General features: G+C 37.2%; 1 protein-coding gene across 1 annotated transcript in view; it reads left to right on the top strand.

Annotated features, from left to right (window-relative positions):
* LOC131678505 (uncharacterized) overlaps positions 1-26,299 on the top strand; it is a 172,673-nt gene that overhangs the window by 107,556 nt on the left and 38,818 nt on the right. The gene's annotated exons all lie outside the window — the stretch shown is intronic.

Genomic DNA, 26,299 nt, shown 5'->3' with positions numbered 1-26,299 from the left:
AAAATGCCATAGGAGAAAACTAGTCCATAAGTTTGCAATGTACAGATTTTGCATCTACTAGCTATTTAGATTGAGGGACCATACAGGGGTTTTTCTAATTTTGAAAGTGTTTAAATCTACTCGTATTTTATTAGTATCATAAGTTATTTAGTATATTTGTATATAAAGGTTACACTCTTCGTATGTAAATATAATTGCATGCTTTTTCTTTTTATTTCAATCTCAGTACTCCCCATGCGTTAAATCCGCTATATATAAATCCGCTATATTTGTTTACATTGCTCGTTTAGAACCGTTGTTTTGGGTTCGATTGGAACTTTTGGCTTCAGTCTGCGCATCTCTATATAAGTATCATCTCTAGCTCAAACTAATGCGCTAATCAGAGCCCTAGTACAGACTGTGCGCGACCTCGTCTTCTGTTCCCATCACGGTGTCTCTGGTAGAAAATATTAAGACAAAGAAAAAAGTATCGCTAAAGTACACACTTCTGGAAAGCTTAGATACTCCTCCTTCATCTGAGGGTCTAGAACAATTTTTTTTAACATTTTGATGATCAATTTTTAGGTTATTTTTCAATGAGTAGCTCAAAATAGAACCTTCCAAAACACCATTTAGCCAGTTCCGCGTTGGTAATTAGGTATGTTGAAATTCGCAAAACAAAACGATTCCTTAAATTTATTTTTCTTCGAAATATATTTTTGCTCGGGGTTCCTATTAACTAATGTTAGGTACATTCAAAACTCTATTATTGTTCTCTGGATTGTTTGTACGATTTTTCTCAATTTAATTAGTTTTAGTTTCGTTGAATAGTACGAGTTTAAACATGATCTAAAGAATCTCCCTTAAGAAACACATAAGAGCAGTGGTCCACATTTTAGCAGAAAATTATATTTTCCGCAAAATCATTTCATAATCTGTTTTGTAGTCGGCGAGAAAATGCCTGAAAGCAGTAGGGTGTTATCTGTTTTTAGGGATTGTGTATTTGTTCAAAGTAGCAATTCTGTTATAGGAAATATGGGGACGTTGAAATTTGAAAGTGAGCTTTATCGAGTATTTCGATTTGATTAATCGACGAAACAAAGGATCTAAATATATAAAATAAAGGAAAATGTTCTGAGAAATCTGAAAATAATATAATTTTGAATAAGAAAAGGGTCGAAAAAGACTTCCGAGCAAAAAAACTCTAATAACATAAAATATAAACAAAAGGGTTTTGTTTCGCGGATTTGAAAAAATTCTAAAAAGTGATTAGAGCAGGTTTTTAACACTATGTTGGCCCAAAAACTCCTTCGTTTAAGCTTTTTAGCAACTCGATAGGTGCGAAAAATGATCGCGATTGCATCCCAAGCAACATATGTAACAAGCAAATTTTAACCTAAATAGTTGAATATCAGTTGTAGAAAACTATCAAAGCATTTTTTCAGACCATAGTTTGTTGTTACTAGACCACAAACAAGTTTGTTACTGCTAATCGAACCGTAAAAGGTGGTTTTGGTGACTAAAAGAATTGTTTTTCATTTAACAACACCAACTTTAAGCAATACTTAGTAGGTGAAGCCTATTCTGTTTGATAACTGTTAATTGAAAGTCACTCAATACTATAGTGGAAAGCAGCTGTCAGAGTTTGTTTGCATCATATAAAGAACAATATACTTGCAAACTTGGAAAAAACTTACCGGCACTTAAACAAAACAAATTTGCAACAACGAGAAGGCGTCAACGATGCATCTTTATTCATTGTATTTCTTCTGTCAGCGAATCGGCCATAATGAAGGCGGCCAGGATACTTTCATAAATTTTTGCGCTATATTTGAATTGCATATTGTTAGGCGGAATTCGAAAACTGCGTTATTTGGCTGGAGTACTCTATCTAATTGTTATATTTCTGATTTTATTTGTAAGCACGTTGAAAATATAATCGTAAAATTGAAGAATTCACGGTAAATCTAGACGCGCCGGTGAAATTTAAGTATAGAAGGGCAAAATATTCGCTTCCATATGTTCCATTTTATCTTGCCAAAATAACAGCGTATTTTCCAACACCGAAAATTTTCCAAATATCATTGAACTCGAATTGAAACTAGGTGGTAGAATTGATTTGCAGTACAGCGTTCGTTATCATGACATGTTACAAATAGACTCCACCTCGGGGCTTTTTTGGAGATGAAACAGTTGAGAATATGTTCACCGCAGGTGGATTATTACACGTGATTTGGTTTTATTATTAGTTGTTAACATTTTTTCGCAACATAATATGATGCTTAGGCGTGTTCGTGTCTGTGTATTATTGCGAAGGACTCGGGCGTTTGTAAGTTAACGTGTTCGATCGCGTGGGCGTTTGTATGACGCATGGGGTTTTTTATGTCGCGTGGACATGACGCTTGCGCTAACATGTATGTTAAAAATTTGATTTTATAGCCATTCGCATTTTCTCGTGTGTCTTTGAATGATCGCTCGTACCGTTAATCTGATATTTAATTTTCAACGTACGGTTCAGATGCTAAAACAGAGTGAGTTCTCCCATATTACTAGAGTACCCAGTCACATCACCATGTAACCAGTTGTCTAGTGAATATGAGCGTCATTTTTCTATTGGTCTAGCTGAAAGCATGGATCTAGACTGCTAGAGCCGAGAGCAGGGACTTCCGGACGTAACCGATTCATGATCACGCGAACACGGCCGTTTGTAGGTTCGCTCTTGAAACCGCGTTTGTACACTTTTAAGTGCTACAATATTTACTTAGTAACTGGGGTGTTATATTTTTTACGAGATCGGTGGCATATGTGTGCGTGGATGATCGTGAAGGGCTCGAGCGTTTATATGTTAAGGTGCTTGTCGCGTCTGCGCTGGTATATGTAACTTCGGGTGCATAAATTCGATTTTATAACCGTGTGCTCATTCGCATATTCATGTGTGTTCTTCAATGATCGTGCGAACCGCGAATTTGATCTTTAATTTTCAGTGTACGGTTCAGATCTTAGAATAAAGTTACCCCATACCAATGGAGTTCCCGGTCATGCCGCAATGGAACATGTTGTCCAGTTCATATGAGGGACATTGTTTTATTGGTCCAACTGAAAGCACGGATCTAGGCTGCTAGGACTGAGGGTAGGGACTACGTTCGTCCGAACGTGATCCATGATTACGCGAACGGGCGGTTAATGCTTGAGACCGCGTTTGTGAATTTTTAAGTGCTAAAGCGTTCATCTAATTACCGGGGTGTTAATATTCATGAACTCGGACATAACTATTTATGGTTTGGTAATTGCATGTTCGCGTTTGTGAGCAGAATTGTGTTATCGCGAAGGCCCCAAGCGTTTGTATGTTTGGAATGAGAGAGATTGTGAGTGTATATGAGAGAATATGCGATTGATCGTGTTAGTGAGTAATAATTTGAATCCAATTTATAGTAAATAATATATAGTAAAAAGAGGAATATATAGTAAAAAGAGTAAAAGTAACATACCGAATAAAGATTAATAAGATGCATAGAAATTAAGCAGAAGCATATAAATTGACCGATATTATTTTTGGTATACATGAGTAGATGAAAAGGAAAATGATAAAAGTACAATAGAAGGATACTAATAAATTAGAAGAAAAGAACACATGTAACCTGCAATCAAACTACTTAAAATCGTTTAAATGCATGGGTATGATATTTATTTACCAATACCGACAATTACATTCTGTTTGGATTTTCTCATAGTGCTGACCGAGAATGGATGATTCACGTGCGTCGGTAAATTAATCGTACCTTGATTTATTGAAAACCGGAAAAAGTGACCAACGAATCCAGGGAAGGAAAAAAATGCACGGATGACTATAAATTCCTTAAAATTCTATCATATGCGCCAGTTCTGCATCCATTCTTGACCAAGCTGTCAGAAATACTCAGACGAACACATACACGGTGGTATACGACTAGCACATAACAAACGTACCCTAATGCTAAAAACTATTAGGGACCATTGATAAATTACGTAACGCAAAAATTTCTCAAAATTGACTCCTCCTCCCCCCGTGTAACAAATTGTCACAATTTTTTCTATCCCCCCTTCCCTATTACGTAACAAATTCTTCGAAAAAAAAATTTTTGTTCAGCAAAAACATGTTACGTAATGATCTAGCTTACTCCCCCTCCCCCGTATGTCACAACATGTCACAACTTCTCGTACCCCCTCCCCCCTAAACGCGTTACGTAATTTATGAACGGTCCCTTACTACATTAACACTAATAGGCATCTACTTTTACATTTATTTTGCGGTTGATCGTTAGTTTGGCCTGGTGCAATGCATCAAAAACACAAAACATAAAAAGGCCCATAAGTCCTTTCGGTCTACTCGATGCACCACTATCGAGGCATAATGCAATAATCATCTTAAGGGGTTATATACAAAGTTGTGGCGAAAAAGTGAGTTAAGTTCGTGATTTTTTAAAAGTGTTTCATGCAAATTTTATTTGAAAAAGGGAAAGACAGTTCGTTAGTAGTATTATCGAAGTTCGAACAAAAACAGATTGAATTAAAAAAAAAAATCAAGGCTGGTGTAGTTATGGCCTATCCCCCGAAACGTGTTTTTGGCAGAGGTTTGCGGTGAACGCTCTCCCAGCCGAACCGCTCAACAGAAATCAAAAAAGTAAAAAGATTATTGAAGAAAAATGGATCGTGGTGTACTTGAACGGATCGGTTTCCCAATAAAAAAAATTTCCGATAAAAAAAACATGTTGATCAAAAACTGAGTTTTTTGGTGTTTAAAATTTTAAACAAAAAATCATTACGAAGAATCGAAAATGATTGGATGAAAAAGGAACCGTTCAAGTACACAAGAATATTAATACAAACAATTCAACAAAAAAATTTATGAAGATCGGATGAATAGTTTTTGAGATATCACGTTCACCGTAACGGTACTTTTCAAAAAACATAGTTCCAAGATAATTTCGTTTAAAGTTTTGTGTTAACTTCACTCGTGGAAGAACCTGCGCGCTGCGAACGGTTGTGGTTTGAAATCTGATGCTCCGATCTGGATGAAATTTCGCACAGATATTTTCAAAAGCATGTACTTTCAGAATATTCAATAAAAAATTTCGGTTTTGTGAGTTCCAACTTTGTATATAACCCCTTAAAGCATTTGTCTGTCAGAAGTTCTTTAAAGCTGATGCATGAAATATGCTTGATGATGTTTGCAATACCGTCAAACCCTTCAACCTAGGGGGTGGTAAAATATAGAAGTTGTTACACACAAATTGTAATGTCACTAAAACGAGAGTGTACATTGTGTTATATTTTTCCTAAATTCAACAAAAATCACGATTGATGCACGTTCTATCGAATTTCTACGGCTTTGAGGTTGCTGTCAAGTAATAGATAAAGATTAGAAAAATGAATGAATAAATAAAAAAATAAAAAAAATAAATGAATAGATAAATGGGTAAATGAATAAATAAGTAAATAAATGAATAACTACATAAATAAATAGATAAATGGATAAATAGAGAAATAGATAAATAGATAAATAGATAAATAGATAAATAGATAAATAGATAAATAGATAAATAGATAAATAGATAAATAGATAAATAGATAAATAGATAAATAGATAAATAGATAAATAGATAAATAGATAAATAGATAAATAGATAAATAGATAAATAGATAAATAGATAAATAGATAAATAGATAAATAGATAAATAGATAAATAGATAAATAGATAAATAAATAAATAAATAAATAAATAAGAGGAATTACACGAAGATCCATCCAAAAATCTTTAAAATCGTATCCAAACCCTCTTAGATTTCTATGAAACTTTACACTTTTCCCTGCATGCTTAGATTAAACAGTTTTCTTAGCCAATGAGACCATTTTGAGCATTTTTTAAAAGGGCGTAAAAGTTTGAGCATGTAGCATATTCGGAAAGAAAGTTTGACAACCGTACTTTATACAGCAAAACTGTCACAGAACGAGTTACAGGAAATGAAAATTTCTGCACGAAAAAATATACACTGAAAAAAGTCGTATCTTTAGTTATAAAACAAGAAAATATCTTTAAAATTTATATTGAAGATAAATCGATGTTTTAAATTTTTTATGTTTTATTATCGAAAACCTAAAGAGAAAAGAAGCATTTTAAATGAGATTGAATTATGGAGAACTTATCAGTAAAAAAGTTTTTCTAACGATAACATTACACATGTTCTTAAATTTCCTACTAATTCACAGACAAATCTGAATTTTTTTTACAGAATGTGATTCTAAGTGTCATTTCAAATCAAAATTTATTTAATTAAAATCTTTCATAATGCGATAGTGGTCGAGATACTTGGGATTTGCAATAAGAACAATTAATTCGAGAAATTACGCTCTTTTTAAAAGATATTCGTGTTTTTCCATCATAAGCTATCAACAATCAAATGTTTATCGTTTTCAGTTTCTGCTCATATGGGAACCAGAACCGACCTAGGTGGTTGATTTAATCAATGCGAGTTTGGCGATCTAGATTTGCAAATCCATGTAAGCGATTTTTGATGGGTTTTGTATCATGTTGATATCTTGGTGATACCATTTTATATGGAAAATTGTTGGGTTACCGTACTCTTCAACCCGTAACTCCGGAACCAGAAACCCGAATTTGATATGGAATTCAATAGCAACCTAAAGCGATGTTAGAGTTTTAATTTGAGCCTAATTTCGTCGAAATTGATCAGCCATCGACTGAGAAAAATGAGTGACATTATTCAACACATACACACATACAGACATTTTCTGATCTCGGCTCTCCCGTCCGGGCTTAGGTTGTCGATTTTCAGAGTGATTGCATAACCTTTCCGTATGAGAAAGGCAAAAATGGATGGTAAATCTGACATTTAGAAATTTTTTGAAAGGCAACTACTACCTTTTTATCTCAGACATCCTACGCCTAGGAGTTAATCAATAGAAAATTGAATTAAATTCCGTAGTCAATAGAAAATATGTTTCAAATTCGGGAATAGCACCAGGTCGCTTCATTCTCCTCACTAGATTCAACAGGGAGACGATCGGGTTTCAAGAAAGATTATCTCCCGAGTATATACTTTGAAACTTTCGCCTTGTCGCTCTTGTCCGCTAGCAAATTGTAATAATATGGCAGACAACCGTTCAAAGTAATATCAAAGGCGATAATTACAAATCAGCCAACTGGAACTGGAACCCGAGTGCTAAAGGGATGCTTTAGCCAACAGGCGATAAGCGAGAGATAAAATTTCCGCGAATAGAACAATGTGCCTTTGATCTTGATTGCAAATGTTCATATATTAATTTGATGTAGATGAAATTTTCCCGCGGTTACTGGTCGCAGCCGCGATTGTGATAGGTGAGGGGGAGGGCGTGTCGAGCGGGAATATGTTGCGTGTGCCGCTGAATGCGATGGAACAACGAATTTCGAGAGGCAATTATTTCATGACAACAGACCTGGGTAAGTGACGGGTGTTGTATGTTGTATTGATCTAGTCGTGAGAAAAATGAAAGCCCTGAGGGCCTAATTACCGATTGAGAACGACGTTCTACTTTGTGAAGAGTGGCGCGGCGAGACGCCCGATTGTTACGAAGTTGTTCAAGTGACGTGATGGATGTGAAACTTGCTTCGAATTGTTTATTGTTTGTTTCAACAATATTTTGATTAATGATTTTGTTTATTGTTTCGGATTTTTATGTCATAGTCGTAGCTCAAACTTTTGGTTTAGATACCCAAAATCAAACCAAAGTCGCTTTTTATGTTCGAGATGTTTTTAATTTCTTAAATATTTTTATAATTTTAGGATATTATCGCTTGAATCAGTTCTAAAAAATAATCAAAAAGTGTGTGTTGTGTCTTTATCTGATAGTTTCGGTGATTTTATTTTACCTCAAATATCGGATCAAGAAATACGTCATTTTTGATTATTTTTAGGATTGATTCCCAAAATTGAATTTCTACAATTGTTAAATCGCTTAAAATCTTAAAAAAAACTATTAAACAAACTGCTTCCGACACAAACAGTCCACCAGTCCACAAACGATGCTATGTAATTTTGAATTCCTTTCCTATACGTATGTAATCCACCCGTCTGTATCCGTTAGACCGATGACCTTTCCACGTACAGCTACACAGCATTCCATGCAATTGCGTAAACTGAAACGTCTGTAGGCTTCATCAATCCGCGTCTGTTGTCCACACTGTCTTCGCGCCTGGCGATGCTATGAGGGTGCTTCTTCAATCATTCGGAATCACTAATCATGCGGGATATTTTTATTTTCCTATTTTAGTCTTCGTGGACTGTGTCAGAGATCACAGCCACTACTCGTCGTCGTCGTCGTCGTCATCGTTACAACTGAGACATGCTAAGATATACACGCTCACACTAAAGGTCCGCATTTCTTTGGATTTCACTAGACTAGGGCGATCACATGTGGCCATGACGCTTCGCTCGCAGCCTAGTCACACTAATTTGAATAACGATTCAAGTTGGACCGTTTTGCGGACGTTTGCCGTTGGATCAACTCTCTCTTTCGTTGTACGCGGCAAAAACTTTGAGGCCCTGTGCCTCTGCAAATCTGAACGAAACTGTAGCGGGATCATCGACATCTACATCACGATTTTTTTCTCGCTCCAAGTAGATGGTGGGTTGAGTAAAAATATAAATAAATAAAACATTTATCAACAAATTAGAAACTCTGATGACTGCTACTGGGCGCTCGCCTTTATTGCGCTGGCCTTAAAGCTCGGAGGAGCTTTTCCTCTTATTTACCGGCCAGCCAAGTAACGGAGGAAGAGCGTGAAAGGTTGTGTATGAGTCGATTAGGCGGATGCCAAACGCCGCCTGCCGCATAAACCTAATACCAGACTTTATGTATGGTGCGTTTCGGATGTTCAGCTGGCTGTTTGACTAGTTGATAGCTGTCGACACCCATCTGGGCTGAGCAGACATGCCACGGAATGGCTGGTGGGAGGAAAGGAATGTTTCCGATAAGCTTTTTGTTGTGGGTCCGTCGGTAAGAGTAATTTACTGTGCAGGGTGAACGTTCGAAGAAGTTGGAATATATGCTATTAATTTGCTGGGCAGCGTTCAAAGGTAGCAATGAGAATAATTGAAGGGTGGATGTTCAAAGTCGTTCAACCGCCAGTTTTTAAAAATTCGTTCTATTGATTTTTTGAAACTCTAAGCTGATGCCGTCATTTTTGCGAGAAGAACAAGTCAAACCCTTACCCTTCCCCCTTTAAATCATTGTTTGATCGTGTGTCTTATCCGGATTACAATTTGTGTCAGTTCTCCCGGTCAAACTATTCGGAAATCGGTTCGTCATCCTGACTGGAGTCAGTATGGATTCCAACTGAAATGCAACAAACGATTGAACCGGAATCAGTTGTTGCATTGGAACTGGAACCCAAGCTGAATCCATTCAGATTTCCGAACCGGTTCGGGAATGAGTTTATCTGCAGTGCATACGAATGTCAATGTCAAATTCTTTATGTTAGTCTTTTTACAAGTTGTTCCACTTTTGATCAAATACAGTGCATATTTACTTCATTTTGAGTTTATACCTACTAAATTGCGTCAAAAGTGTAACAACTCATAGAAATGGTTATGGACAGAATAAAAATCGCAGTGATATTTATTAAATGTCCCAAAAAATTCACACGGTGGTCTTCTGATTGTCGCTACTCTGTGAGCAACTATGAGTCTTGTTCATTGAATTAAATTAAACGAGTTTGTATTATTTGCTGCGTACTAACTATGAACGGAAATGATCCTTAAATAAACGTTGAAAGTCGATAAAAACCATGTTTCGGCCGAGTAAAACTGATTTGGAAAAAAACTCGGCGAAAACCCAAAAATGAAAACCTGTGAAGATGGATTTTTACGTGGGACTACGTCTTTGTTTTCGATATGGAGGGGGGGGGGGGCACTTTGCAAATTCTACAAAAATGGAATGTAACGAAAAGTGGTCCAATTTTAAACGCATATAATTCAGCCATCTCGCGATAAATTTTTAAATTTTTTGCGCAAAATACTTCTAAGAATGGATTCCAATAGATAAACCCAAAGATTTGTGATACCATGGCATTAGAAATTTCAATAATGTACAACCTAGTAAAATATCGCGCATTTACACACAGAAGATAGCGCTTCCCAAGTCCGGCACGACAGGTTTGTGTACCTAGCGCGATGCGCTTCTATGAATGACGTCATCATCGACTATTTAAAGAACGGATTTGGCCGGACAAGCTCAGTTGCCTGTTGAACGACAGGCGGAACAGATCACTGCGCTGTGTGTTTTCTCAGTCAGTGTAGCTGAGTTAGACAGCGGCTGTGGAGGCACGCTACCCAGTGTCGTCCAACACGCGACTGAACTTGTCCGTTCAAACACTATGCACAAAATGTTGTGCTCGTTTCCAGCACACTGTACAATCTCGAGCACAATTATTCGTACACAAATTCGCTTGTACATTCGAGCTCCATTGGCAAACAGGGTTAACATAGTGTCGTGGAACTAGTTGTCTCTTTCGCTCTACCCATCAGTGTTCACTCAGTTTGCTTTGTGCGCTTGGGTTCAATGTTTGAGGCGAATGTGTAAGTAGGTATACCTAATTTGTTAGCTGGGTTACCATATTCACAGATTTTTCTGTAATGTCACAGTTTTTCACCATTTTTGATCACAGATTCTTTTTCACAGATGGCAGATTATTGGCATTTTGATGAAAATTTCACAGATTTTCAATGATTTTTGGATATATTGTGATTTTTCACAGATTTTTCGGAAATTTATCACAGATTTTTTTTTCCTGTTTCAGTTATCATAGATGGTAAAAAGATATTTTTACCCGAAACAAAGATTTCAAGGTAGCATCCCTGTTTGTTAGCGGTTGAACGCGTAACCTGCAATCTGTGCTTTCGTTGCGCAAAGCCGAAAACTTTCTTATCAAAAAATTTACGCGGATCGATGGAAAGCACAACAAAAGTTTATTATTTACGTTCAATCAATTCATTGATTCATTTCCGCTTCACGTGATCAGCCTATCGTATTTTGATTCTGCTAACAGGTATATACTACAAAGCCTATTTATGAATGAATACCTGCCACTCGAAAAACCGTTGCAAAAACTCACCTAAGCCCATATATAAAATTGGTTTCGATTCTTGTATATTTATAGTTTCGATATATGATTAAGCAGTGGTTTTAATTCGCTATATTTGTATGCGTACTTTAGGAAAGTTACAATAATGGCATAGTATAACTAGAAAGCTTGGTTTATACATGAAATGTGATTTTATTGTCTAAAAATTGATTTTTCTTCACCGGTTCGGGTTTTTTAACACACACAATCGAAAAGTTTTTATAATTTTTAAAAGCTAATCTTGTGCTATTAAGATGTACGGTTTTCTGTCTTCTTTCTTCAGTTCTCAAATAAGTTTAATCTGATTCGATCACATACTACAAATGAAATGACCTGATAATCAAGAAGGTTTGGTTCAATATGTAACATTCGATGTTGATTGTTTGTGCTTAAACTATTAGTAAGAAATATATTTGATTTATTATTAGTCTAAACGTACTAAGAAAATAAATATTTTACATTTAGTAGTATAGTCCTACGTCTACATTTCGTGCAACCCCATAAGGCTACCCCTTGTACTTTTTTTCCCAGCGGTACAACATCGGTAAGTGAAAATCCGACTTTGGATGGGCATATTAGCAACTTCACGCGGTAGTCGTTTAGTATTATTCAAACTACTAGAAAAATAGGCAGGTACATTTATTACAATTTGGAAATAATAATAAGAAAAAATAATGCACTTATTTAATACATATAATAAAACAAAATGCAGGAGACGGCGCCGGTGGTTGAGTGGTGATCACCACTCATTCCAGTTGGCCTGGGTTCAATTCCAGCCGATGTCGTTGAGATTTTTCTAATTCTATACTATTCTATTCTATTCTATTCTAACCCTTACACAGCCAGTATTGAAAAGCATCCTGGAAAACACTGCAGATATTCTTTAGCGTTTTTCTTGTCAACATTAATATTTGAAGCATATTACAATATGTCGCAAATATTAAAACGGCCAGGCCTACTGTGCAGAGTTGGGTTTGAAGATGTTTCAATATTATACGGCAATTGAATTATTCATTTAATGAACAATTCAACCAACGAATCGTTTTGAAACTTGAATGAGGAAGAAACGAGGACAACCGTACCGACCGTTTCAGTGTATAGGGGGTTAGGATAAAACGTTGGGAGTGACTTTGCTAAGAAGGTTAATGTCACTCCTTTGGTCCTTCGGGATGGGACAGAGGTATTTACACCTTGCCCTGGCTTATTAAGCCTAGGTTAAAGCGCCTTTACTCGCTCTCTTCCAAACGAATGCTGACATCGGTTTTAGATCCGAGTCGCTCTAGGTTCGCTCTAATATTTACAAAAGCCATATTAAAATGACAGTTCAGAGCGAACCTAGAGCGACCGCGATCCAAAAATAAAATCAGCATTAGTATGCACCTGTGCTTTAAACTTTCATTGTCCTTAGAAGATTATTTCGAGAGAAAAAATATATATGATTATTTCCTAGTTTTAGTATTTAAGTATAAATAGATTGGAGCGTGGCAGAATGGTTATTTTCGTTCAGTTGATGACTGTCAGAAAGGAAACAAGTAAAACAAAAAGATGATGATACGTTATAGAAGTTATGAGCTTAAAATTAAACCCTCAGATGTAACCTTAGACTCCTGACAGCAGGTTTATATCTAAGTCTAGTTCCATTGTCATGATTGATTCTCTCTAGAACAACTGGTCGCATATTTTCATGAATAAATCCTTCGTGAGCCATTCATAAAAACTTTTTTACATATCCAGTGTTATAACGCCTCGAAAGACAAACTCACAATAACCCATCACCGCACAAAAGTAACTCCATATACGAGATACAGAGTGTGCGGTATCTTACCCCTACTCGGCATCTCTTCCGAAATTACCCTACGACTAATAACAATGGCCAACAAGATAAAAAAATGGAAATACTCCCTTATCATTCAGGTCCGTTTTCGGCTCCTTGGAGCTGTCTGCAATAGTTTCTCGACCACTCCCACGTAATACAGTTTGATGCTTCAGGGAGAAAAATCTCTTCCAGTAACTCCAGTTGAGGCAGGAAAACTTCACCGGAAACACTTGCCATAAATTGTTCAAAGAAAACAGTATTTATCAGGACAGCACGTAACACCGTAAGTTCGGACATTTTCGAAATATATTTCGGGCAAATTCAATCGTTTTTAATATAAGGAAGAAGGAAGATTCCTTGCAAAAAAAATTAAAGAATTGAAATAAAACGTAATTAGAACGAGCTCATCGGTATCTAATGTCTTCAATACTATCCGACTTCAATGTGGTATTCTTCTCCTTTTTATCTCATCAACACGGTTTTGATGTGTGTCTCACTATTCCTTGTTGAGTTAGGCAACTAGAGCCGTACCTACTTCCGAAGGACCACCGGTGCCTAGAGACATGCTAGAGATGGCTGAAGCTAACTTTGGAAGCAGGATGATCGTAAAATCTTCAAAAATACCACTGTTCATTAGAAAACTTGAAGTTGATAGGGAGCCTATCCTATGCGCGACACATTTTTACTTATTTTCCTTGCAAAACGCGCATATTTTTCGCTAAGAAACACGAATTCTTGGCAGCCCAAATCGGAAATCAAACATTACGGACACATTCCGGATGGCCGCAGCACGATAAATCTGATTTTTTATTCCACTAGGCACACTTTCAACTCCTAACAAACAAATATAATACGTTTTTCAAGGTCGTTTTTTCTAAGGTGAAAAAATCTGTGGTCACGTCTTCCTTCGGAAGGGAAGTAAAGCCGTTGGTCCCCGGTACATGAGTTGATGGATCGATATCTCGTCCAGATAAAGGAGTCACCTCTCTGGCGTCGGTAAAGAAGAAGTAGAATCTAACTTATATACTTACTAACAAATATCCTTCTCTCGTGATACTTGTGGAGTGCGCAGTAGTGTATATGGCCTCCAATTCCTTCCCTTTTCTTCCGCGATTTACGTTTCGGGCCTGGCCGGCGCCGGTATTGATCAATAAACACTTTTGGATTACCAGGAGTTGCACATTGAAAGATATTTCGCTACTCCCAAGCATAATTATCTACTTATTCCCTGTGCAACTTCAGCTAGTCCAGATCGATAACGGAGTAGCAGCTAGGGGTAGTCGCACAAGCTCAAGCTCACAATAAAAAATGTAGGGTGTGAAGACCAGGATCCTGTTTTGTCGTATCCTGTGACATATGAACAGGAACACAGCGGATCAGTTCTTCGTTTCTGCCGCCGTATGGCAAGATAATAGTGATATTAACCTCCTAGTGGACACTAGCCCCCTCCCTACGATTATCGGATATCCAATAAACGATAAATAGCTATCGAAGAATTTGCTGTATTGTGGGAAAATGATTTTAAAATCGATTTTTTGATGAATAACCGATGCACAGCACAAGTCATTCGAGAAGAGCTGTACATGATGGGAAAGGATAGAATTGCTTCTTCATTAGCTGTTGCAGCTTTTGCTCGGGTGCCTTCGCTACGCCAAGTTGCTTTGCTTCATTTTCTATGTAAGCAGAATGCTTCATAGGAAAATGGCGATTTTTGCCATGCTTGCGAGCAACGAATTTATTCCATCCCTTCTCGAGAGAGCATCAAGAGAAGAATCTACTGGATTTTTCAGAATGTGTCCAATGGGAAATAGACAGACAATTCATCTCTTATTGGACACACTGGGAAAGTATATGTCCTCAAACGAGAATTGAACCTGCGATCTCCCAGTCTCTAGTTGGGTGCGTTTAACACTCTGCCATCGAGAAACTGTGATGATGCATCACAGATTCCCAACAGTATCGTTATCCCCGCCACAGTTTCAATACCTACAGTGGACCGTTCTATCCCCAATGTCTTCCATAAACGAACTCCGTTATTGATCAGAACTAGCTGAAATTGCACAGAAAATCAATAGATGTCAATGCCGGAAAGAAACAAATAATCAGTCAATGTACAACTCCTAGTAATCGAAAGTTATTTGTTGACCAATACCAGCGCCGGCTAGGCATGTACGTAAATCGAAACAAGAAAGCAAAAGGATGTTAGTCCGGAACTTCATATTACTAGAGGTCGTATATATTACTGCGCACTCCACAAGTGTTACAGGAGGAGGAAGATTGAAAATGCGGATAGGTATTCGATTAAACATTATGCTGAAACTCGAGTGCGATTCAAGATTTTGAAAGTCTCTTCCTATCCGTCCGCCAGGAAACTCAGTAACAATACGCTTCAGGTATATCATGACGACGAATAGCGAAAAAATGTCAATACATTTAATTAAAATATTATTCTTAAAGAAGAAAAACAAGCAAAAAAGCACCACATAATTTAAAAAAATATTAATAATAATGATAAACATAGATAAACAGATTGAGGCTGCAACTAAAAAGGTATCGATTGTATACGCGACGAGACTATGAAACAAATTTGAGCGGCCTTAAATAAGCATTGACTGTAAGTAAAAACCTTACTTTGCATTATGGACGTACTAGCAATTTGACACGCGCGTCGTTTATTATTATAGTTGAGAAAAAGCACACAGCTTTTTTACGCATAGATGATGAGAAGAAAGGTGGAAAATAACTAATTTTAATACACAAAATTAAAAAAGTCTAATCGGGGCAGGAAATTAAGAAGAGTGCTACTATTATCGGATATCCAATAAACGATAAAAGATTATCCGTATTTTTTGTATTCTGGGAAAAATAGAATTGTTTCATGCAAAACCGTTGCAAACAACAAGCCATTCTAGAAGAGCGAAAGAGCCATGGTGCGTAAAGATTGAAAACTCAATTCATTTACTTCTTTATTTGATGTGGAAGATTTTGCTCGGGTTCGTTCGTTGCACCAGATTGTTTTACTTCATTTTATATGCCAGCAGAATGCTTTATAGGTGAAGAAAGCTTTTTTGTAATTAACGAACAAACGGTTCGAGATGTGATTTTTTGTTATCTATGCGAATAATGTCGTTGCTTCCGTCTATTCTCGAGTGTGCACGAGAAGAAACTACTGGGTTATTCTAAGAGAACGGTGAGTCGAGTGATTAAAAAGTAGAATGAAACGCTTATAATTGCCCGCAACTGCACTTTCCGAAGCACCTGAAGATTGATCCCAATATCTCTGATAAAAATTTGTCAAAAAAAACTGAACACTAACCGTTGTACTGTCGGCGAATCCGTCTCTGAAAAGTCTACAAATTTTAATGAGAAAATTAAACACCCCAAATGAAGCCTTAATCACCAAACAGCGGTCAAAATCGTACGGTGTACTACTAGATGATGATGAAGCTCAATAGATGTGTTTTGATCGACAATGAATGCGATAGCCAATTTTAATCAAATACTCTAGCTCAAATTCTACAAGGCTGCTGCGCGCAGCAAGTTTCCAGATAGAATCAAGTCTTATTCACGAAAAAGAATTATGGTTTAGCAAGGGATCTGTTCATCTGACAAGAAAACCAGCGTGATGGTGATGGTTTAGTTTGAATGCAACAAATTCGAATAACGACTTATTTGTTCTGTTTAAGCTATGCACTATTTGCATATTGATGGTACGTTTTAGCCTGCAATGTTTCCTAACAACAGTTAAGGTACCTCCCCACGCACTTGTAGTGAATTACAGCCGCTATAGATGGTAAGGGTTTTCATGAAATAACTCCCTATTGCAACGGTTTTATATAACTCATCCAGATTACTCCCAGTATCGCATGTCCACATCTAGATCAAAGTTTCAACTGTGGATATGATTTAATCCTTCAACATAATATTCCTTTCGGACCATCGCACGATAACAGTGCCTGGCGCGTAAACCAGTTGATCCGCATTCTCCAGTTGCGCATTTGCATCGCCAATTCACCGTTTTGCGTGGACCGCGCGCGAAGTTCCGTCCGTCGTATGACTGGAAGCCCGTTTGGTGTAGGTACGTTCAGTACATAGTAACATTAGCTGCCCAGTTACGGTAGGTGGTGTATAGTGCCCCTATATTTCCACCATCCTGTACTGGTTCGCCTTACCAAGTGCCCCTCCAGGGTGGGCAAGCTCCGCTAGGTAGGGTAGGTACATTGGCGTACGTTCAAGTTCAAAGTCAAACAATATAACCACATCGTGTTTGATTTGTGCTTACACACTTTCTGGTCTCGAGGGTCCGAGTCTGGTGTGCCGGACAACACCACCGGAATGGAGAAAATCGCTGCATCCCAGGCGCGTACCAGGCGGAAGGGGGGCCGTTTTATCTGTTCCAACCAGTCCGGTACCCGTTGTGGGTACGGACGGATAAATATAGAGAGAGAAATGGCTAATTATTTAACACGCGACGAAACCGCATGTTTTAGAGAGCCAACAACTGGGCGTGTAGTGTCTTGTTCTGCAGTCGAGTTTAGAGACCGCTTAGCTAGTACCTTTTCGGGGACCCATCACGTGTGGTTTGTAGATGATGCGTTGTGGTGGGCAATTTTCTGATCCGACGTGTAAATGTGAGCTGATGTTTCAACGGTACGATTATGCGGACCAACAACGCGTTATGCGAAGTGAAATCTGGTAGTTCTCCATCTAACTAACAGGTGTAGGTTGGTATAGGAAAGCCAAAGGTGCCTATTGCCCATGTAAACGATAAATTATCGAGTCTAAACAGATATTTCTCAATTTCGATATTGTTTACAAATTAGCTAGACACAGAGATAACCGGACATAGATTTGTAACTTTCGAAACTTACAATACAACGAACGCAACAAAGGCGTAAAGTCGGATGCATTAGCTCCGCAGGTTGACCGAAAGTTAGGAATGATTTTTTTAAGTGGTTCGAGATAGTTATAATGGTAATCAAAGCATTTTTCAACATAAGGTCGAAACGCGTAACGTAGCCAAACACATGTCATCAATCTCTATTGTTTTCCATGCAATTATCCATATATTGATCAATAAATTAAAGTGTTGTCTATATACCTACCTAATTGTGTTTGGTTCGCTTTACGTGTTGTGTTTTTCCTATTTGATCCGTCTGCTCGTATTTCAACCAAGCGCTACTAAAACCGCAGTTACTTACCATGTTTTCCGGTCTGTTTTCTTGAACTAATCAGATTACAGAGTTTACAAATGCACATTGTCTCCGCCTAATTAAATTAGAAGAACGTGCAAATGGATATTTTCCGGGAAATGGGAGCTACCTTCGCAGCGGTTGATGCTATTCTATCTGTGCGGTTTAAGGGGAAAGAGGTCGCAAATGCGTCTTGGGGAGTTTGGTTACAAAATTTACAAAAAGAAAAAAAAGAAATATTCCGGTTTGTTTTTGATAAAAGGGTGAATTTTATTTGAAATTCTTACTTATACTCTGTTCTACTGGTTAAATATAATACCAGAAAATCTTTCGGTCAGCTTTCTTGGTTGTCACTTTCGGTCATACTATTGTCGCAGCTATTGCCTCGAAGATCGGTTTAACCGTCGTGGCTGGTTGGATAATTGTTTGTCATTTAACTTTGGGGGTTGAAGTCTGAATTTTAGTTTGGGTTGAAGTTAAAATTTTCCTGTAGTCTTAACGTTATCATGTCCAAAAATGTCTCATGTTGCAATTGTAGATAAAGACTAGGTTGAGTTGGGTTTGGAATTGTACAAAGTACATATTTCGTAAATGTTGGAACTGAATAATTAGAATATTGAAATCGGCTATATGTATATACTGTTTCAACAAGTGCTTCTAAATTTATTACCGCTGTACTCATTGTACTCAGGCTGAGACATCCACACAAGACGCACATTTTGCACTATCACAATAACAATAACAATATAGCACACGAAATAAACGCGTCGGGCAACTGTTTATTTTATAACTTTTTCTCCGCTATACTATTTTATTTTTCTCTTTAGTGTTTCGATTTCATTAGTTCTCATCGGCCTAAAAATGAACTCCTTTTCTTGCGGGGCATCCCGCCTGACTAGGGTTTTGCTCAGGAACACAAATTGGTGACCGTTTTCTGGAGCTAGCGTCAATCCGGCACTAGCTTAGTCCGCAAATTCCATAACTAATTTAACTTTTTCTCCGTTTGCTTTGAACGATTTTCATGACAAGTGTCATCGATGGCTGGAAGCAGATTGGAATATTGACATTTTGGTGCACACAATTTAAAAAAAAATAAATATTTGTATTTTTGCACATTTTGCTTCTTTGAGATTTAAAAAAAAGCTCAAGAAACGGAATTTGACATAAGGCTGAAAAAATCATGTAAAAATGCTGACAAAATCGGGGGTAGACAAAATCGAAGGTAGACAAAATCGAAGGTAGACAAATAAAATCAGCTCTTTACTGTATCTACTACACAATTATTTCATGCCGAAAGTACCCGTATTGTTGAGGTAATAGGAAATTTATCTGAACTAGAAGTCGCCATCTTGGATTTCAAAATGGCTTCAAGCTCCGATTTCCGTCATATACTAGTCAACCTCATTCATTGTCGAGGTTACAGTGAATTTAGCTAAACCGGAAGTCACCATCTGGGATATCATAATGGCTTCAAATATCAATTTCCATCATATACTCGTTAACCCTATTCCGGAAAACCCAACTTTTATTAGTAATAATTAGGTACGAATATGTCAAATTGTATAACTTCGTGCAATACTGTGTGAACTCAAACTTTTTTCACGAGCTTGATTTCGCACGTTACGTAAATCGAATATTACGTAAAAAAGAGTTCCTAAATGAATGTTTCATCGTATGTTCGTCATACAAAGTGAGGTTTTCAGTACGGTAATGTTTGTTTTGGGCCTCTCAACACTATACCATATTTTTGTCGCGAAAACAATCGATAGGTAGGGGGTGGACGTAGCGTAGTAGGTAAATCGATTGCCTTGTACGCAGCGCACCTGGGTTCGACACCGCACATAGGGTTAGAAATTTTTCATAAGATTTTTTCTAACCCGAAGAGGCGAATGACCTTAAGGTTAAAACCTCTATAATCAAAATAAAAAAAATCGATAGGTTTTTAGTTGAGTCAACTCTTGATTATTATTTTCGAAATTTGGTGGTGTTTTTATTTTTCCTATTTGTTTTCTGTAAAAATAATGTTCGAATTTAGGATGTTTCTACACGAACAAAAAGTTACCAAAATCGTAAATAAAATTCCATGAATTTTGGAACAATCAAGTTTTTACGGTACGAAAACAGAACCACGGAAAAAAACGGATGTGTTTTGTTATTACAGTCGGGTCTCCTACTACGCGAATAACTGGGGGCGTGAAAAAGAAATCCGCTTAATGGGATTCCCATAGTTTATGGGATTTTGACTGACTGGGGCTGTGGCCGAATATTTCGTCAGCGTTAACATTTAGCGCCATACTTTCTTTGGTAAAGTTGCTGTGCTCACTTAGACCTTCAATTTAAAGTAATTGGATATCCAATTAGTTGAGAACTGTGCCACCAGGGGTGCTTTAAAAGAGAGCAAATAAATCGAACCGCCCATCGTGAAGGTGACTATCGTTGAATGGGTTTAACATTAAATATTTCGAAGTACTGATTATTTTGAAAGGTAGTGTCTTAGGAAGATTTGTCCAGAAAGTCAAGTGCTTCTGGATGGTGGAAATAATAACTCGGAATTATCCCACCAGGTGGCGCTAGTGCGCACGCAAATGTTCTTCTAATATCAAGATCATTCTTTATCTCAATAACCAGAATATTTGGTGGGGTACTGTCTTCATTAAAGTTGCTACAACTATAAATACAACTCAAAAGTCTAATACCTTAGAAAGATGGTGTTTTCGGCAAAGTTCTGGAGGAAGTCAATAGCTACGCGATTTTGCACAAATCAAATTGGAATAGATCCGCCAGGCGGCGCTAGTGAGCATGTACTATTTTTCAAATTGTATATCTCGAGATCGTGATAATTTAGAAGTGTGGTGTCTTCAATAATATTCATCAACGGGTCGAGTGCTGCCCGGAGGCGAATAGATAATTTCTGAAGGGAGAATGCAGTACATGTAAGGTGATGTTTTGTCACAAAACCTTAATAATTTAGGAAAATGATGTTTTCCAGCATACATATTTTATTTTAGTATCTCAAAATCACGGCAATTTAGAAGGGTACCGTACAGAAAACCCTACTTTGTATGACGAGCTTTCACTGAAACATTCATATAGGAACTCTTTTTTACGTAATATTCGTCTTCAGCAAAGTTGCTATTTCAAAATCGATTTTCTGTACGTCAACTAGTTCACAACTCTAAAACCATTATTCATGAAACCAGAAGTTGACTCGTGATTTGATTCATTGATTTAGCAACATTCTTACGAGCTTATGATATTTAGAAGATATTCCTAATCATTAGCAGTTTCATGCCACTCTGTAGATGGACATGAAATTTTCACGTGAACCATTTAATAAAATTTATTTTTTTATAAAGCTATGTCGAGCTGCTAGTGACTAGTGATAGGTGTGAGCTGCAGATATAAGATACCGTAAATCAATCACACTTTTAAGATCCAGTTTATATTGTCACGTTACTCCGAGTAAAAGTCTGATTGCCATTAAAAATAACACGATAAGGCGAAGGGAAATTACGAATATCATGATTAAAATGCTGATATCATGAACATGAGTCGCACTCCTTCACGTGTCCAAATCGAAAGTGAGGTCAACAATCGTGACTAAGATGACTAAAAACTCATGAATACAAATTACACCACTCAGAATTAAAATATCAAAATATCATGACTAAGATCCTGAGTCATTCAAAAATCAAATTTATCTGAATTTAACCAATAGCAAATATAGTTCCATAGAATGAATTTCGTTCAACAACGTGCATTTAACAAAATCTGTTTGAAGGGTAGTAGAAATATGTACACGAGAAATTATGGGGACGGACGTAGCGTAGTTGGTAAATGGATTGCCTTGTACGCAGCTCACCTGGGTTCGATTCCCAACCCCGCACATAGGGTTAGAGATTTTTCCAAAAACAAAATTCTCTAACCCGAAAAGGAGCGAATGAATTAAAACCTCTCTAATCAAAATTTAAAAAAAAATATTCGTGAGAAAATGATTAAATTTAATATGAATAACGAAATGCCCCAGTACCCCAACGTCTCGTATTCTGACAAAAGTCGCCGTTCGACTCCTAAGATTTTTTCACATTAGAAAAACTGCAAAATATGTATTATTTGAAGCATAGAGCAGAATGGTTAATAGAAATAGGGGGTTCTTGCGACTACTACTACTATGGCATTTTATATATTTTAAACTCACATTTTCCCATGGTACCAATGTCATAAATTTCAAGCGAAGTGGGCGAAGATTTAAAATTGTACAAATGATGTGAAATTTGGCATCAGGACTTACTTTGATATTTTTTTTTATTTCAATTATAGAGGTTTTAACCTTAAGGTCATTCGCCTCTTCGGGTTAGAAAAATCTCTTAGGAAAAATTTCTAACCCTATGTGCGGGGTCGGGTCTCGAACCCAGGTGCGCTGCGTACAAGGCAATCGATTTACCAATACGCTACGCCCACTCCCTACTTTGATATTTATCACAATAGGAAAGGGGGTACTTTGACATCTCGATTTTTTTTACGACGCCCTGGTGTAAGATCATGTAGCTTTATTTCAATACTGTTATTATCTACCTATGTTGGGATGCTGTATCAAATGTCATTACATTCCACGACGTGTTTCAAGTTGTGCTGCGAAGCCAATAAATCTGCTCTTCTAATGTTTTGTGAACATAATCAGTACGTCCTGACATAGAGCATTAACTTCTGTTGCGTTGAGCTTCATGTTCACCTTCAACAATTGCTCTACTTCACGAATCGATTGATGTTGATGTAAAACAACATTGCACATTTAAGGGTTTGGAGGCTACTTAGACAGGCAGATGTTTTCCGATCTCGACGAACTGAATGCTATATGATGATTAAAAAGTCTTATTTTAAAGCATTAACGAGACGTATGAATTTTGCATGGGCGGGGAGGCTTCAAATGTGCTTTGGCGAAAGATCAGTTGTAGAAATATATTTCAACAACTGTTCTACCGCCAAAGCACATTTGAACGATTCCCTCCCATGCTAATTTAGTACGCCTCGTTCTCGATCATCACCGCTAGTAGATACCTGTGTGGGCTTGTTTGACATGGTAAAAATGCTTACCATTGAAAGTATCCACCGAAAACATACCTACATAGGACCGAAGATTTAATCGCAATTCGAACCTAATCTGACCGTGACTTTTTAATGTTTCCAGCATTTTCATGGTTGTTCTCTGCGGATAGCTACCACCACGTACCTATACACAGTCGAACCGGTGTGCTAGCTGGTGGGAATGAGGGCTAAGGCACGATTCTTCTCGATTGCTGCTGATCCGAAATAGGGCACCGTTAATTTTAGCTTTCTTCATTGTACTCAGAGTCGCATGTCGCAGCAGATGTCGTGACTGAAACTGTTAGATGCATTGGGGGGTATTCCGTTCTGCCTAAATAGGTTTGGTTGGCGGAGGAAAAATGGCGGCCATGGTTGCGGCATTCGAATGCAGATGGTTTGTGGAATGAGCATCTTCGGAAGGCACGTTTTTACTGAAAGCTGAAGTGTGACAATCTAAGCTAGCGAGCTCCGGCGTGAGTTTTTCAAAACGTGAGCTTTCATTGGTTGAATGACAGATTTAAAAAAATCTAGCCAGTGTTTAATTGGATGCTTTTAAGAACTGCTGAGCTCAAACTCAGAATTGAACTAATTTGTTCAAATTTACGTGTCGTTTAGGCGATGAATTATTTCCGCACCTATTTTAATACGTTTTGGTTCATATGCTTCAAGTTGTCAAATATTACTAGCGAAATAGTGATGTGAGAAAAGCATATGGTGAAATGGTATTTTACTGCCCCGTCAATTATTTGGGAGAAAAAAAAATTGAATTTGATGTAAACATCATGCTAAGCGCTTTTTGTTGGATGATATGGTTTCAAATGATTTTTGATGTGTAAACCATTGATCCAGTTAATTAAAAACGACACGAAATTCAAAAAAACCATATTCTAAAAAAATTACGCATAAATATCTCTTCCAACATTGCACTCGAAACAAACAGAAATATGTCTCACTAACAAAATTGATTTCATATCTCACCGCAACCAAAAGCTGTTTCCGCAATCAAATGAAACAAATAAACGTTACATCCCATTAAATTATAAGGCTCGGATCGATACCACAATTAACTTGTCAATATAACTCCGAGCCGGCCAGCTTATTGGCAGTGTCGAACTGCTCGGTACCGATCGATGTCAAGGTTTCTCCAGCCTATATTTATGTGAGAGGTACTTAGGCTGAGTTACTGACCCAGGCGACAGAAAATCACGACAAACCAGTAATATTCCCGGCCTTATCAGGCACCCATCTGCCCCGAGTTACAATAATGATCGATTGCTCAATGATAACTTCAATTGTGCTGTTATTTAAGCATTCCTTTCATCGTTTAGCGCCTGTACTTGCTTCTTGCGTTATCTGATCGATATCACGTAGTTGTCAGTGTGATAACGATGAAGTAACAGCTTTTGAACATCTCAATTGGTTTGCGCTTGAAGTGTCCCGACTTGATTGAATCGCAGAAATTGTCTATTTTTACTGATACACGAAATAAGTATATTGTTTGGAAATATTCTAGCCAGCCGGTGTAAAGGGTGAGTCGATTATTATTGGGATACTAGATTGATTGGTAAATCGGTTATAGTTAGCAAAATGAAACCAAAGTTTTGCAGTTGTTCAGTATACACTCAAGTTTTTTTTGCGCGGTTTTTTGCGCGGTATTTTTTTACGCGGTTTTTTTTTACGCGGATTTTGAAATTTACGCGGTTTTCATTTACGCGGATTTTGAAATTTACGCGGTTTTCATTTACGCGGATTTTGAAATTTACGCGGTTTTCATTTACGCGGATTTTGAAATTTACGCGGTTTTCATTTACGCGGTTTTTGAAATTTACGCGGTTTTCATTTACGCGGATTTTGGAATTTACGCGGTATTCATCAATGAGGTTCCCTTTATCGCGGATTCTTAAATTTAAGTGGTCTTCATTTACGCGGATTTTGAAATTTACGCGGTTTTCATTTACGCGGATTTTGAAATTTACGCGGTTTTCATTTACGCGGATTTTGAAATTTACGCGGTTTTCATTTACGCGGTTTTCATTTACGCGGTTTTCATTTACGCGGCTTGTATCCCCCGCGTAAAAAAAACCTGAGTGTATATGTTTATTTCAGCTTACATACGTCGGTTGAATTTTGGGATGAGTTGAAAAAGTGATCGATATTTGCGCCCTCCACCAGAGCCTGTACAGTCGTTTCCAGTACGATTTTTTCGGTTTCTCCACTTCTTCATCATTTCCTTTTCCTCTATTTCGGTTTTCCGAAGTTCGGCTTTCATCAATAGGTTTCGATTGGACGGAGCTCAGGACAGTTTGGTGGATTCATTCGGCACAAAATCCACTGAATTAGCCGCATTCCACTCCTGCACGGTTTTGGAATATTGGCATTAAATCAAATCGGACCAAATAACAGTTTCTGACCGTTTTGTTTGAAAGCGGTTTTGTAAATCTCGCCGTTTATAGTGCCTTTGGTTACGAATGGTTCACTACGTTTACCACAGGTGCATACGGCCTGCCAAATCAAATATTTTTAAGCGAACTGCGACAGTTTTTCCCTTTAAAACGGTCAACCACAGAAGTCTCGGTTTTACCCATGATTTTATACTGTCTCAGCAATTGATAAAATATATTTTGATGGAGATCTCACAATCAATGACGCAGCATCAGTATTTTGTTAGCAGCATAAATCTGGCCAAATTTTTTTTTTTTTTATTCATTTCGTTTATTTGATAGGCACAAATGCGTTAGCTTGGCGGTGCCAAATTCTTTTGTTTTTACATTTTGGATATTTTAAAACTAGGAGGTTACAATGGTGAAATATATTTTTTTACATTTTGGATATTTTAAAACTAGGAGGTTACAATGGTGAAATATTTTTTTTTTAAAAGAAAAATTTTACAGCTATCTTAAGACTAGAAATAAGATTCTATATACAAGAGAGGGAGCAAAAGATTTTTTTTTTATGAAAAATTTTAAAACAAGGAATTCAATAGTAATAGTTTTTTAGGAAATATTTACAGTTATCTTAAAACTAACAATATAGTTTGATACACAAAAGGGGGAACAAATGTTTATGAG

Source organism: Topomyia yanbarensis, chromosome 2 (assembly GCF_030247195.1).
Source record: "Topomyia yanbarensis strain Yona2022 chromosome 2, ASM3024719v1, whole genome shotgun sequence".
In the NCBI taxonomy this organism is placed as follows: domain Eukaryota; kingdom Metazoa; phylum Arthropoda; class Insecta; order Diptera; family Culicidae; genus Topomyia; species Topomyia yanbarensis.
This window is presented reverse-complemented; position numbering and strand designations above follow the sequence as displayed.